This window comes from Stegodyphus dumicola, chromosome X2 (assembly GCF_044657685.1).
Source record: "Stegodyphus dumicola isolate Sdum_Otavi_A_Nest chromosome X2, ASM4465768v1".
Taxonomy (NCBI): domain Eukaryota; kingdom Metazoa; phylum Arthropoda; class Arachnida; order Araneae; family Eresidae; genus Stegodyphus; species Stegodyphus dumicola.
Window position 1 is genome coordinate 120,930,681 of NC_140781.1, and position 13,500 is coordinate 120,944,180.

The 13,500-nt window shown below is 36.0% G+C and overlaps 1 protein-coding gene across 1 annotated transcript in view; it reads left to right on the forward strand.

Annotated features, from left to right (window-relative positions):
• LOC118181445 (uncharacterized) overlaps nucleotides 1-13,500 on the forward strand; it is a 102,563-nt gene that overhangs the window by 22,441 nt on the left and 66,622 nt on the right. The gene's annotated exons all lie outside the window — the stretch shown is intronic.

Consider the following 13,500-nt stretch of genomic DNA (forward strand, 5'->3'; position numbering starts at 1 on the left):
CTCTTCACAGTACCGCAGAGCACTATCAGTAGTTACACTTCAAACTACTGAGAATGTTAAACACAACGCAATGCAAAGCGCATCTAAACCAGCGAAGCTAACCCAGAGATATCTCAGCACTCTGCTCACGCTAACCTAACAACTGAGAACAGATGCTCTGTCCGGTCTTATAGAGCACGGCCGCCGAGATATTTCTAGTACTTTCTGCTTCTCGAAATTACTGGAAGGCATATGGGGGCCGAATCACTGTTACAGCTACATAGAACATCAATTACAGTTATTGAATTACAATTGTAGAGACATTAGGTATTTTTGGAAGCAGGCAAGATGAAAAATTAGCAACGCCTTCGCCGGGAATCGAACAGCGGACTTCTTAATTACGCGCTGAGCGTGGAGACCATTACACTATGAAGGCTTGCTAAGAAGGCGGGAGAAAATACCTTGTATAATATCCATTACGGTTATACTAGTACCGCACCAAAATGTCCCCAAATGGTGGCCAAATTTGCTGACTTTTGGCGACAAAAATTAGACTCCATAACAGTTGCCAGCTTGACAATATTTCGCTAATTTAGCGAGACAGCCATTTACTCAATGTTAAATATAAATAGATTTGCCCCTGTATTCTTAAGTTCCAGCAACCTTCGCTTCTCTAAACTTTCCCGTTCAATCAAACGAAAACATATAACAGTTTCCCATATAATTGCACTAAAATCATCTATCTATATATGCAAATTTCATTAAACTAGGACAGTATTTCAGCATGAACGTCATTAAAAGTATGATAATTAATTTACCTATCTGAAAGAAATTATATTTCACCCACTGAAATTATATTTACACATAATGTTCAAATAAAACATTCCTGGCGTTAATTCTCGCAACTGTTGTAGTAATTCTTTGTTTTACAGCTGGTAGTACATTACATCAAAACCATATTTGATGTAGAGATAATTTATGGTACAAGGAATAAAACAACTGTTAATACATGAACTGCATGATATTTTAAGAATATTTTGATCTGTAATATAAGAATTTCATGAATAATTTTTCATTTTGAAATAAATTTATAAAATAATTTCAATGAAAACATTTCAAGGAACGTTTTATAATATCTTAAATATCATTATTTTGTAACATTTTCATGAAATTTAAATTCTGTATGAAGATAATATTTATATATTGTAATGTATTTTGCAGTAATTGACAAAACAGGCAATCTTCTTAGTAGAACATAAATTTTATTTCTAGTTCATGGAGATAGATAATTTGAAGAAATTCTTTAGTGGCAAAACTTTCATACTACTACTAGCTGGTAAAAACTTCAGAATCTGAATTTTAAAACAATTTCTCACGTTGCTGAGCAACGGTTACATAATACAAATATGGAGTTGCCACTTCAACATAGTTATTTATTAAATAACAAGATATTACAATATACATGTAGATAAAGAAACATGCCAGGTTTCAAGAATACACCTTTGGACCCCTTTTCATACATGCATGCAATAGCGAAAAACATGTCTCAATGACTGCATATTTTAATTTGAAAAGTTTTAATATTTTCTGGTCATAAAGTAGATGAAATCTTTGTTTTCGAATGATAGGATAGCAAAATACAGATTACTTTTTCAGAGCAGCGGTTCTCAACCAGTGAGAATTGCATAGTTTGAGGGGGAGATGCGGTCAACCTTTTCTTTAGATGTTGGGTATTCAGTTTCAATTCTCGAATATAAAAAACTACTTTTATTCAAATTTTAGCATTTACGAACACTTTCTACGCTTTTTGTTGCTTAATTTATGAAACACATTAGAAAATAATCTAAAATAATATAAATGTGTATTTTTCATGTTTGGAAAAGAAAGTGTATGATCTTCTAGAAATAGTAAAAGGGGTAAAAATAGTTGAAATTACTGCTTTGTAGGTCTGTTTTATCTCAATTTAGAGGAATAGGCTTGGAATTTTTTTATAAATATTCCACCTTCGGCTTTGACAAAATCCCAGATTTCATTTCCGATTTAATAACCACCTAAAGAAAAAGAAGAAAAGTGTGTTAACATTGCTTGATAGGAAAAAAAAAAAAAAAAAAAAAAGAACCACTGAATTGCATATTCTACTTTCTCTCGTTTTCAGCGCTTTAACCATTTCATTTCGAAAGTGACTTTCCTTTTATAATACACTTTTAGTTTCAAATTAAATTAATTTTTTATTTTACATTCTTATGAACTCTTTCCTCTACTTTAGCATCTTCGCTCAGTAATCGAGTGGATAAAATCGTTGAAACTCTTATTTTAACCAGGTTCAAATCTCGACAAACGGGCTGGTTTCAAAAGCGTTTGCTTGATTTTCCCCATGTGTAACCCAAATACGAACCAGTTTTCCTAAGAAGGTCCTTCTAGAAAATATCTCTCGCTTAGACAGATATATTGGTATGATTGCCTTAATCTTATAAATTAATAGAGACCTTAAGTTCATTTTAAACTAAAAACGTTATAAATTATCTGTGTACTCGACACGAGTCAAACCCCCAGATTTTCCATTGCTAGCTGGATGTGTTACCACTTACACGATAAAGACATGTGAGGAGGAATGTGGTGATTTATTAGCCTTTTCCTCACTTAAAGGATGACTGCGGAGAGGCACGAGACGCAATCGACCAAATGTAGGTGACAACGAACTATTGACCACCATATTTTAGAGTCCTACTGGTGAGGCATTGCATTTCCTCTAATCTGAGAACGGGAAAAATCAACTACACTTTCCCGGGGATTCGAACCACGGGTCTTCTTCTAGTGGTAGTTGCACGTGCTACCACTTACATCTCGAGGCTATTGACAGACTAAATCTCGAGGCTAAATGGCAATTAGCTGAGGAGACAGTCTTTCTAACTTTTGAAATCAGCTGCTTTCAGTTCCAAAAATAGAAGCTTTGTGTGTGTTTGTTTAATTTTTATATATATATATTTTTTCTAAAATATTTTATCCAAGCCATTTGGCTAATGAGATGGAATTTCCGAAAATTTTAATCGAGATTAAATTATACTTTATTAGGTATTTCTCCCGCCTTCTTAGCATGCATTCATGGTGTAGTGGTCAGCACGTTCGGGCGTATTCGAGGGGTCCGTGGTTCGAATCCCGGCAAGGGCATTGCTCATTATTCACGTCTTCTGCTTCGAAATAATCTAATGTCTCTACAATTTATTAACAATTTTTCTTAATAATTTGTCATTACATACTGCTTCTTCGTATATTTAAGAAAATTTTTTAATATATTGCAGATCAAAGGATCACCATTAAAAATATTTCTAGTTAAAGCACTGGCTCCAAATTTTTATCGCAAAGCTCCGTCACGATATTTTCAGAATATTACTTCGGTATCTATTCTTTTTATGAAACAGAAGAAAAGAATTTATGATATATAGATACTTAAATGCCTTGTTTGATTCAAAATGTCCTCTAAATTCCTAATTCGTTATCAGTTGCTTTTAATTACGGATTGTTTCCTCTCATTTTAATTTTACTTATGTTAAATTTCTGCTCGCTTTGAAACATCTTTATAAAACATAACTACGCCTTTTTTATATTCTGTTTATACTTAATGAATTGGATGCCTTACAGATGTACAATCATTAATTAATTCCATAGGTGCTTCATAATAGGAAAAACCTGTGGCATTTTAGTTAAGTTAGGCCCTTCAGTGGCCGAGCGGTAAGGTCCCTGAACACTGGAAGTTCGGTCTGAGTTTCGAATCCCGTGGAACGGGCTGGTTGCCCGTCGTTTCCGTAGTTTTCCCCTTGTGTAACGTATTAATACGAGCCAGTTTCTCTTAGAAAGTCCTCCACGAAGGCATCCCCCCCTTCCCTGTAGTGGCTTATGGTGGAAAACGTAAAGAATAATAATAATAATTTTAGTTGAGTTTAACTATCTAGTTTAATTTTTAATTTGCATCTTTTCTTTATGTCTCATTTCGTCACCTACTAGCTCATTCCAGAGATTTATGCAGATCTGATTAGCAAGCGGTTTAGCATTAAGTGAGGGAAAGAATTCATAACCGTATGAGCGTATCAGATCAACGTTTATCTGTCATTTAGCGAATTCCGTTGCTCGAGAAAATCAAAATTTCCGAACTTTTGCCTTGATGATGATTTGGTCTATATTTTAGTTGTCTAACCAGTGCGTTGTATCCTTGATAACAAATTACTTAGAGATTGTACACTAGGGACTTTTGCATCCCAGTTTTTTTCTCTGCACAGTCCAGAAGACTGGTAATTTTGTTTTGTAATATTTTGTCTCTCATAAGAGGAAAGTGGAATAAAATTAAACTTAAGATTATCTATATGGGTCTCGAGTGCTTTTAACATTTAATTTATCAATCATCGGCAACTCTCATCGTAGTTTTTGGGTAACATTGAGGGATGAGAATTAGAGTTTAAATAGCTAGCGGCCTCTACAATTATTGCAAACATACTGCAGATGTAAGCGCAACAGCCTGTCTTAGAATCGTCCATTCTTGTTAAAATAGAAAATTTCCTGTGTTTATATGCTATATATTTCCTTCGTACTTTCTGCTGTTTTCTCTAGCAAGCATCTTAGAGTTATTACTCCATGGGGCATTTTATAAGTAAGCTACCTAAATGTGATTGAGAGTGAAAACCTAAATGGGATTTGAGAGTGAAAAATTACTGCGGATTTTTCAGCACAATCTATCATTATTTCACCACTATTCTTCCACCTTGATTCGAGTGAGAAAATTGGCTTGGAATAAAAGACGCCATCTTAGCTATCGAGGCAGTAAGACATATCTGCTTTGAGATTATTATGAAAAGAAAATCTTTGTCCGCGTAAAAATTATTTTCAGGTGTCGAAATACTGAAATATGAAATAATCATTAGAGGCGAGATTTGTACTATAGGCAAGATAATTAAATGCTTCGATATCGCATTCTGTAATAGTAGCCTACACTATATAAGATTTGCGTACAAGTTCATAGTATCAGCACATCAGCTGAAAGTATAATGAAAATTTTCTTTTTGATGACTGTTAACATAGGATTCTTCAGTTTGTGGTAGGCCCGTTTGGCACGAATTCAACAATTAAAATATCCCCAATATACAAAATCATTACTGTCATGGCGGCCGATCGTTTAGTACGAAACTTCATGGAAGCTGAAGACCCTTTATGTTTCTATTGCACTAAAAATTGTTTGCTGTCTGGGTCATAATAATGGATTATCGTCTCCTTACGCCTTGTAGAAAAAAAGTCACCATAATTCGCCATTAAACCTTCTTTACGGACATTGCGGTGAAATAGCTTCTGAACAACTGTCAATATTCGGGTTACCCATCCAGAATTCACCTTTGATATCATTGTATGAATGCCAATGATTAAACAAACTGTACTAGCTGAAATGCCTGGTTCAAAAGAAATAACACTCCCCTTCACATAATGATCTTCCATAATCATTGTCGCTACGTTTTTAGACACTTCCGTTAAGAAAGCCTCCACTGAACAGCCTTGCAGAAGTTAGTCTTCAATAGGCCCTCTCTTAATTTCCTTGCCCTAAAATTTTACTTAGTAATAAAAAGCATTATAGTCACCGTTCTGGCAATTATCTTTTTAGAGATTTCTTTTGTAAGAAATTAAATTGATGGACATATTTCCAGATCCTTTTTTCGTTATAGAGGTGTTCTTGCTACCGTTTAGCAACGGACCACTAAAAAGCTTTAGATTTAATCCAAAAAATGCAATGAAGTGCAAGCTTAGACATGCAAAAGTACATGAGTCTAAAATAGCCAGAACGTGAAAGACATTCATTCTCAACTATATAACTTATTATATATCTGCCTTATATGCCAGTCAAGAAACTGTTGATAGTAATAAAAATCTCAAGACATAAAATTGTTCACTCTGTAGTAAAAGAAGCTAACTTTATCAAAATATTATTTGTATTTCTGCTGTTGGAAGGCCCACCAGTGGCCGAGCGTTTAAGTCCCTGAACTCTGATAGTTCGAGATGAGTTCTATTTCAGGCGAAGAGGCTAGCTGCATGGGTTTTTTTTTTCATGTGTAACGTGTATACCAGCTTGGTTTCCCTCAGAAAGTCCTCCACGAAGGCATCCCTCTTATGAGGCAGATAGCACTCGACTATTTTACCGCAATCCAATAAACTAAATCAATTTCTGTGGGAATTTTCTTCCTCAAATTTTTGTATTAGCAAGAAAAGTACAGCATCTTCTTGCAACTGGTGGAAAGGCATAAATATCGTTAAGAACAGCCAGTTACTTGCACTTAGTTTTTTCTGTTTTTATGGTAGTTTATGTGCAGGTATGCACTTACAGTAAATTACTATTTATACGCTTTTTTCAGTCTATTTATAAAAAAATGAAGAATAAGTGAAACAGAGTGTAATCGAAAACTGTATTTAAGATATAATATGTACACTTTAGCTTGGGAATCTTAATATTACTATTTAATAATTACGCAAACTTAACTGTATCATTTCACTTCTAGTTTCCTTAAAATACTATTTGTATTTCAAATAGCAAAAATATTTTAATTTTAAAACCGTGAGAATTCAAAGATGTATAATTATACTATGTAATACTTAACATAAAACTGAGAACAATCAAACTTTTATTTTATTTGCCGATTTGCAAAAGGTAAAATGTTTTCCAATGAAAAATTTTAACATATATGCAGATGATTAATTAAATGCGGTTTAAAAAGGCAAGTTTGATATCAAACCTTAAGCAATGTACTGTGAGCTGTTATTACGTTCCTAAAAGGTTTGCTGATTAATGTCATGATAAAAAAAAGAAAACTTTTAAGTTTATCAACGTGTACAGACATTAGGTTATTTTTGGAAGCAGGCAAGATGAAAAATTAGCAATCGCCTTCTCCGGAAATCGAACCACGGACCTCTGGAATACCGGCCCAGCGTGCAGAACCATTACATCACGAAGGCACCCAAAAAGGTGGGAGAAATACCTTATATACTCCCCCTTTTAAAGGGCGACTGGGGATTTTAGAGGACCCAATCGCCAAATCCTGGGTGAGGAAAATAATCATCCAACACCCTTTTAGTTCGGGCGCCACTGTAGAGACATTAGGTTATTTTTGGAAGCAAGCAAGATGAAAAATAAGCAGTCGTCTTCGCCGGGAATCGAACCACGGACCTCCGGAATACCGGCGCAGCGTGCAGAACCACTACACAAAGAAGGCACACCAAGAAGGTGGGAGAAATACCTTATAAACGAAGTGAATTGTATCTTCAAAAGAAGAAGCAGTGTTAATGTACAGACAGGAAAAGTAGGAATATTTTTCTATTTATCTCGCTATTTAAGCGCTTACTTGGAAATCCGTTTTCAGTCAGCTCTTTAATAACGTATAATTTTGACATCATTATATTTACATACAACCTCAAAATTAACGTCCGCGGCTAGGAAGTTCTTCTCTTCTTCTTCCATAACCACGGTTTTATTATATTTTCTGCTGCCAAAAATTTCGGCTGCTCTGAATTTGAAAATTTTTCTCTGAGAAAAACATGTTTGCTTGAATCCAAGCCAGAAAAATGATTGACAGAGTCCAAACTGCGTTTAATTTCGTTTTGGTATTTCCCGCAATAGTGTTGTTCTGAAGGGTGATTTGAGTTAATCATTTCATACTGAACATTTTTAAACCCACCATTGGCCGAGAAATGAAGACCGCTGAATACTGGTAATTTGAACCCGGTTCGCATATTTCACAAATGCACATCTGTGTAGCCACCAAGGGAGTGGCTTCTAAGTTGGACCAATGGTCATCTAGTAATATTTCTGTTACGTCACATGACCTTTCTCGCGCTTTAAGATTTAAGAAAGATGGTTGAAAATATTTTGCCACGCAATTTTCTCTGCAAAATAACTAAAGCATGGTCGATTTCTTCGCGAAATTTTCATTGCGAAGTTAGATCAAATATAAGCAGTTGTGAATATTTCACTACGGGGTTGAAGGAATTTGAAATAAATACAAACACATGTTGGATACTCCGCAAAAATATCCATGTGAAATATTACTTAATAAGCGATAAATAAGATGAAGAAAGAAATATATGATAAACATCTGAGCCCAAATTCTATCTTTACATAAAATTATGCATATGAGAAAAATATTTACACCAATTATATATGTAAATAGAAGTCAACACTTTTTATTGCAGTCTATATGAAAAAGATGTTCTGTAATAATAGCCAATGCAGAATGTTATTCAAAGTGAACTTTGCATTCGTACGGATTTAGTGTGTTAAATTTCACATTTACTAACTGCTCACTCTTAAATGTAGCGTCTACACAAGAAATGCTCATCAAACAGAATGAATTTATCTTATTCACAACGAATATATTAAATTTATTTACATAAAACTTTTAATGTTAACAATGGCTATAATCAGATCATACACAATATGTATTCTGAATCTTGCACTTTCAAAATCAAAAGAATGCAAGTACTGAAATAAGAAAACACTAGATTCATTGTAACACTTCCATTTCTTTTCAGCTCTAATAATAATAATAATAATAATAACTTTACACTTGAATTATCTTAATCCACAGGTATCAGTAAATGCATAATATGCAAGGCTAATTGTAGCTTGAGTCAATTTTTCGATGTCAAGAGCAATAATATGACGTAAACATCAATCCAAATATCAATGCGTGATAAAAATTGCGAAAAGGAAATGTCTGCGATTAATTAAGCTTATTAAATGAAAGCATTATGAGATTTTTACGCCATACATTTATAACTGCGAAACAAATTCAAATTAAAACGTAAACAACATACGCTCACATGCACAAAGATTTAGCGTCACAAGAGCAATAGAAGCTCATTGGTCCATTTTCGAAATCCCTCCCTCAGTTGCTCCGCTGATATGCACTTGTGAAATATGCACCCGGTTCATATCTTAGGGAACTAGTAGGCAGCAAGGTGACTTTCGCGATCTTCCCTGTGTGTAACGTAAATACGAACGAGTTTCACTTAGGAACTTCTCCAAAAAGGCATTCCTTATTTTAGGCAGCTAGTACTCATGGGATTTCACTCAGTCACTCAATCCGAACATTCTTGAATTCATCATTTTTTTCAGTCTTAAGTTTGCAGTTCACTCATAAATTCAGTGAGGAAAAAATCTGTATTTTTCCGAAACTCAGTTGATGGCAAATGCCCAGCACTCAGATAAAAGCCAAATTTTACGGTTTCTTTCTTTTCATTGCCTTGCTTACTTTCTTAAAATGTCTACTGTAGCATCCATGTTTCTTTCAGACGAAGAATAGCTATATAAAGTTTACTGTTTCTTGTCGTGTAGAGGTTATGATACAAAACTTAAACATTGCACTTTTTAGTTTAAAATTAACTCCATTTTAAAGAAACTACCAACAATTTTAGAGCACTATATGTAAATGATTTATAGGTTGGTTGTCAAGGTACTGACGTCACATATATCGAGAGAGATTGTAGATTACATTGAAAAAGAAGATAGAATTCTTAAATGAAACCTGATTCACTTTTTTGAACTAGAAGACCGTGTGTGCTTTTCAGCCTTCAAGAATCCTTCATTCAAACCCAAAGCTTCCCGTATACGATCCGATTCCTGTATATAAGAAACTTACATTCAACAACATTCTATTTTTCATCCTTCACGTTTCATTCTTGATTAAGAGGTATATAAAAGCGGTGAATCTCTTGAAAATTCTATCCCAATACTTCCTGGAGATTGGCATTCTGCATACATTGTATCCATGCACAGCATCCAATAACTTTTTTATATCGGACACTATTTTAGGCTTTGTTGTTACTGATTTTAGGCTTTGGCCAATACTAAGGCCAGAAGCTGTGGTCATTTTATTATGGAGACACTTAGCAGGCTGCCACTGTTATCTCCTATGAAGGGACAGACAATTTGCATCCATGCTTTATCCCGAGCCTTCGGTACGGTAGTCAGAGACACTAACCACTTTTCTATCTGGGAGGCGCACTCATTAACTTAAAAAATTTATTTACAAATCAGTTGTTACGGATCAGCAAGTGCTTCGTCCTGTCCATTTTTAGGCTTAACGAATATTCACTGGTACCTTCAGGAAATAGTTTCCCAGCTCATTTATAATACACTAAAATTTTCATTATAATATTTTACCATCATAATGAACGTGAAAAATACGCATAAATTCCTGTTACAGCACGCGCAGTGATAATACATATGGGGTGTTTTGCTACCGCGTGTGCAAGCTTCTGGAAAGAGTAGGCCATTCAAAGACAAATCTGGATCAGATAGTAATGAAGGTTCAAAACGCAATTGTAATGCGATAGGAAGAATCTTGGGCAAACCAATACAATGGCCACGCAGGAAAACCGCCTTCAGAGGTAGGTAGTAGGAAGAAAGGTTTCATAAATGCGTAGTTAGCAGATATGCGTCTAACAAATGGAACTGTTGATTGTAAAGGCCACCCATATGATATAGTTGTTAGTAACACTGACTGCCGTACATGTGGGCTCGGGTTTGAATCTCGGAGAAGTGTATAATATCGGTGTGGCAGGGGGCACTCTAAATATACTCTGTTGCAAAAAAAAATGTATGCACCCAGGAAAAGTGAGCCAGAATTACCAAACGCGGCATGCAAATGTGGTTTGGGGAGTTGTGTAAATGATTCAACTTCCAACCATAGTCAGCACTGGGCAGCTATACAAGGCGAGTCTGAAGTGAGCAAGAAGGGCAGGTGCGGTGAGTGACCAGAATCTGCAACCGCACTGATAGCTTGGATACGAGACACTGTAAAGAAAGATGCCTTTAAGACGTACTCGATGACGTTACCACAGTTGTCAGACTTTGAGAGGGGTCGCATCCTAGGGCTAAAAGAGGCTGGTTGGTCGAACAGGAAGATCAGCCGGCATATTGGTAGAAGCAATCTGGTCGTCGTCTATTGTTGTAACCAGTGACTCAACGAAGATATAGTCAGTCACCATAGTGGCTCGGGACATCCCCGGACCACGAATGCGCGAGAAGATCGCGCAGTTAGAAGAGCTGCTACGTCTACACCAACAGTTACGCTGTTGTCGATTCAACGCCATTTGCCAAATCCAGGGATATGACTCACAGAAGACTAGTTGACACTGGCCTTAAATCTGGACGTCCGTTAAAACGCTTGCCATTGACACTCCACCATAAGAAATGTCGTCTTGCATAGTGCCGCTCTCGCTCAAGGTGGACAGTTTCCGATTGGAGAAATGTGATCTTCAGTGACGAATCACGTTCTCCTCTTAATGCTCACGACCGCCGCATACGTGTCTGGAGACGGGCAGGTGAGCGGTCCAATGTACTATTTGTACAATGTACGGCACAATGCCATAACACAGTGTGTGACAGTCTGGCGAGAGATCAGCTGAGACAGATCTTCACCATTAGTCGTGCTGAAGTACTCTGACTGCTTCCACATACCTTCACGACATTCTGAAGCCGATCGTACTGCCTATGCTAACAGGTCATCCAGGTTCTGTTTTCCAGCAGGAGAACCCTCGGCTACATACAGCACGACTTTCCCAACAATGTCTCCGACATGATAATATCCTCCACTGGCCTGCCAGGTCTCCAGACCTGTTCCCGATCGAACATATATTGGACATGTTGGGCAGGCAAAGTCAGCCGTGTACGTTCCAACTCGCTAAGCAATTGCTCCATTCGTCGCACAATCTACCGCAGAGACATTGGTAACTTAATAGACTTCATGCCCAATCGAGTACCGACTTGTATAGTTGCCAGAGATGGCTTTACCAGTTACAGATTTTCTCATTCTTTGCATTGCTACTCGTAAATAAAACGCTTTTTTTGGCCCCAGTTTCTGATCATTTGTTTACCTACTTGAACATTATACTATTGTCGAGTTTCATAGTTGTGTCTCATTTCTTTCTGGGTGAATATATTTTTTTGCAGCAGAGTGCATATGGTGAGCCAAAAATCCTTGGGTATCGCTGTAGGTACAATTTTTTTAATGTTTTTGAAACATTATACCGAAAATGTTTTAATTCTATTTCCCTGGAATATTAAGTTGCACGTAATTAGTACAAACTTGTGTGAAGGATCCACTGATCTGCTTTAATATTATTTTTTATATGTGATAGATATGTAACTGTAATATCAATGCAGTCAAACTTTATAATTCTTAGTGGCCATTTGCTATCCATTGCTCCCTTACTGTCCCTGGAAGCAGTAATGCATCTTGTATCTCCACAGCGCCCACCGGTTAGCGATAACATCCACTTAGGAAGTTATACTTTAGGAGGTAACCAGTGGACGTGAGTACGTTGATGCTTCGAACTTTCTTTGCAGCTGTGTTACAAGCAAATTGTTTTCTCAAGTATTCTTTTAATGCCTTGCGTTAAGTAGAGAATCTATTTTAATTCCTTTTGCTTTGACTTTACGGCTGTTATATGAAACGCGACTGTCATCTACTTTCTGTTATTCTATAAATTTATTTCCTATTTGTGGAGTATCATGTGTCTGATGAATACAACTTTCTTTGTCTGTAAGCACGACACCACAGTCAATTATTCCACAGCTCGATATCACCTCAGCTGTACTCCTCAATTATGATGTACTGTGGAGTTAATGGAAGAGCTAGGTTTAATTTACAGACTGTTTTCCGATGGTTACTGATCTGGAGAATTCCTGGAACTCCCTATCACACCAAAAACATATGCTAAATACACACATCCAAAAGCAATAATACGGAGGATTGGCTAAGAAAAGCTGTTAACGGTGCATCTTAGAGATCATACCGTTGTTCAATGTGTTCGCCCATTATTTGCGGCCGCATATCTTAATCCCTTGTTATAGACAACAGCGCGACGAATGCATGCGGCTGACAAGTTTGCACAATTCTAATAATCGAGAACACCATCTAGTACGAAATGAATATCGGAGTCTATCAACTTGAAACCCATCCAACACGTATGGAATATGTTTGAAAGATATTTAATTTCTCTCCATGACTTTACCCACAAACTTCAGGAACTAGGAATATGTTTGCTCCATTGAATGGACATAAATATCATAAAACACTATTATAGTATGCTATTCATTGCATGATTCACCGTTGTACGGCACGTATCCAGCAGAGAATGCCATATTACTTATTTTGCCGCCAAACACCCTATTTTTATTTTTAATAATTTCCTTTGAATTTGCCCCCGCTAGTGTCTTCACCATTTTCTGTAAAAGTTTCAATGATTTCGAAAAAAAATTTTTTATCCGCTTTTTTTGTCTTTGTTCATTAACCTTTAGACAAGATTTATTTATATATAAAATTAACTTCAAAAGAAAGAGAAAAATTAAATCCAAATAAATCTGAAGCCGAATCACGCGCTGTAAGGCGCAGTAATTCAATGCTAATAATTAAAATCAAACCACAAGAAAATCACATTTAAATATCATATTCAGTTTGGCAAAATAAGTTGGTATAAAAAACGCAAAAT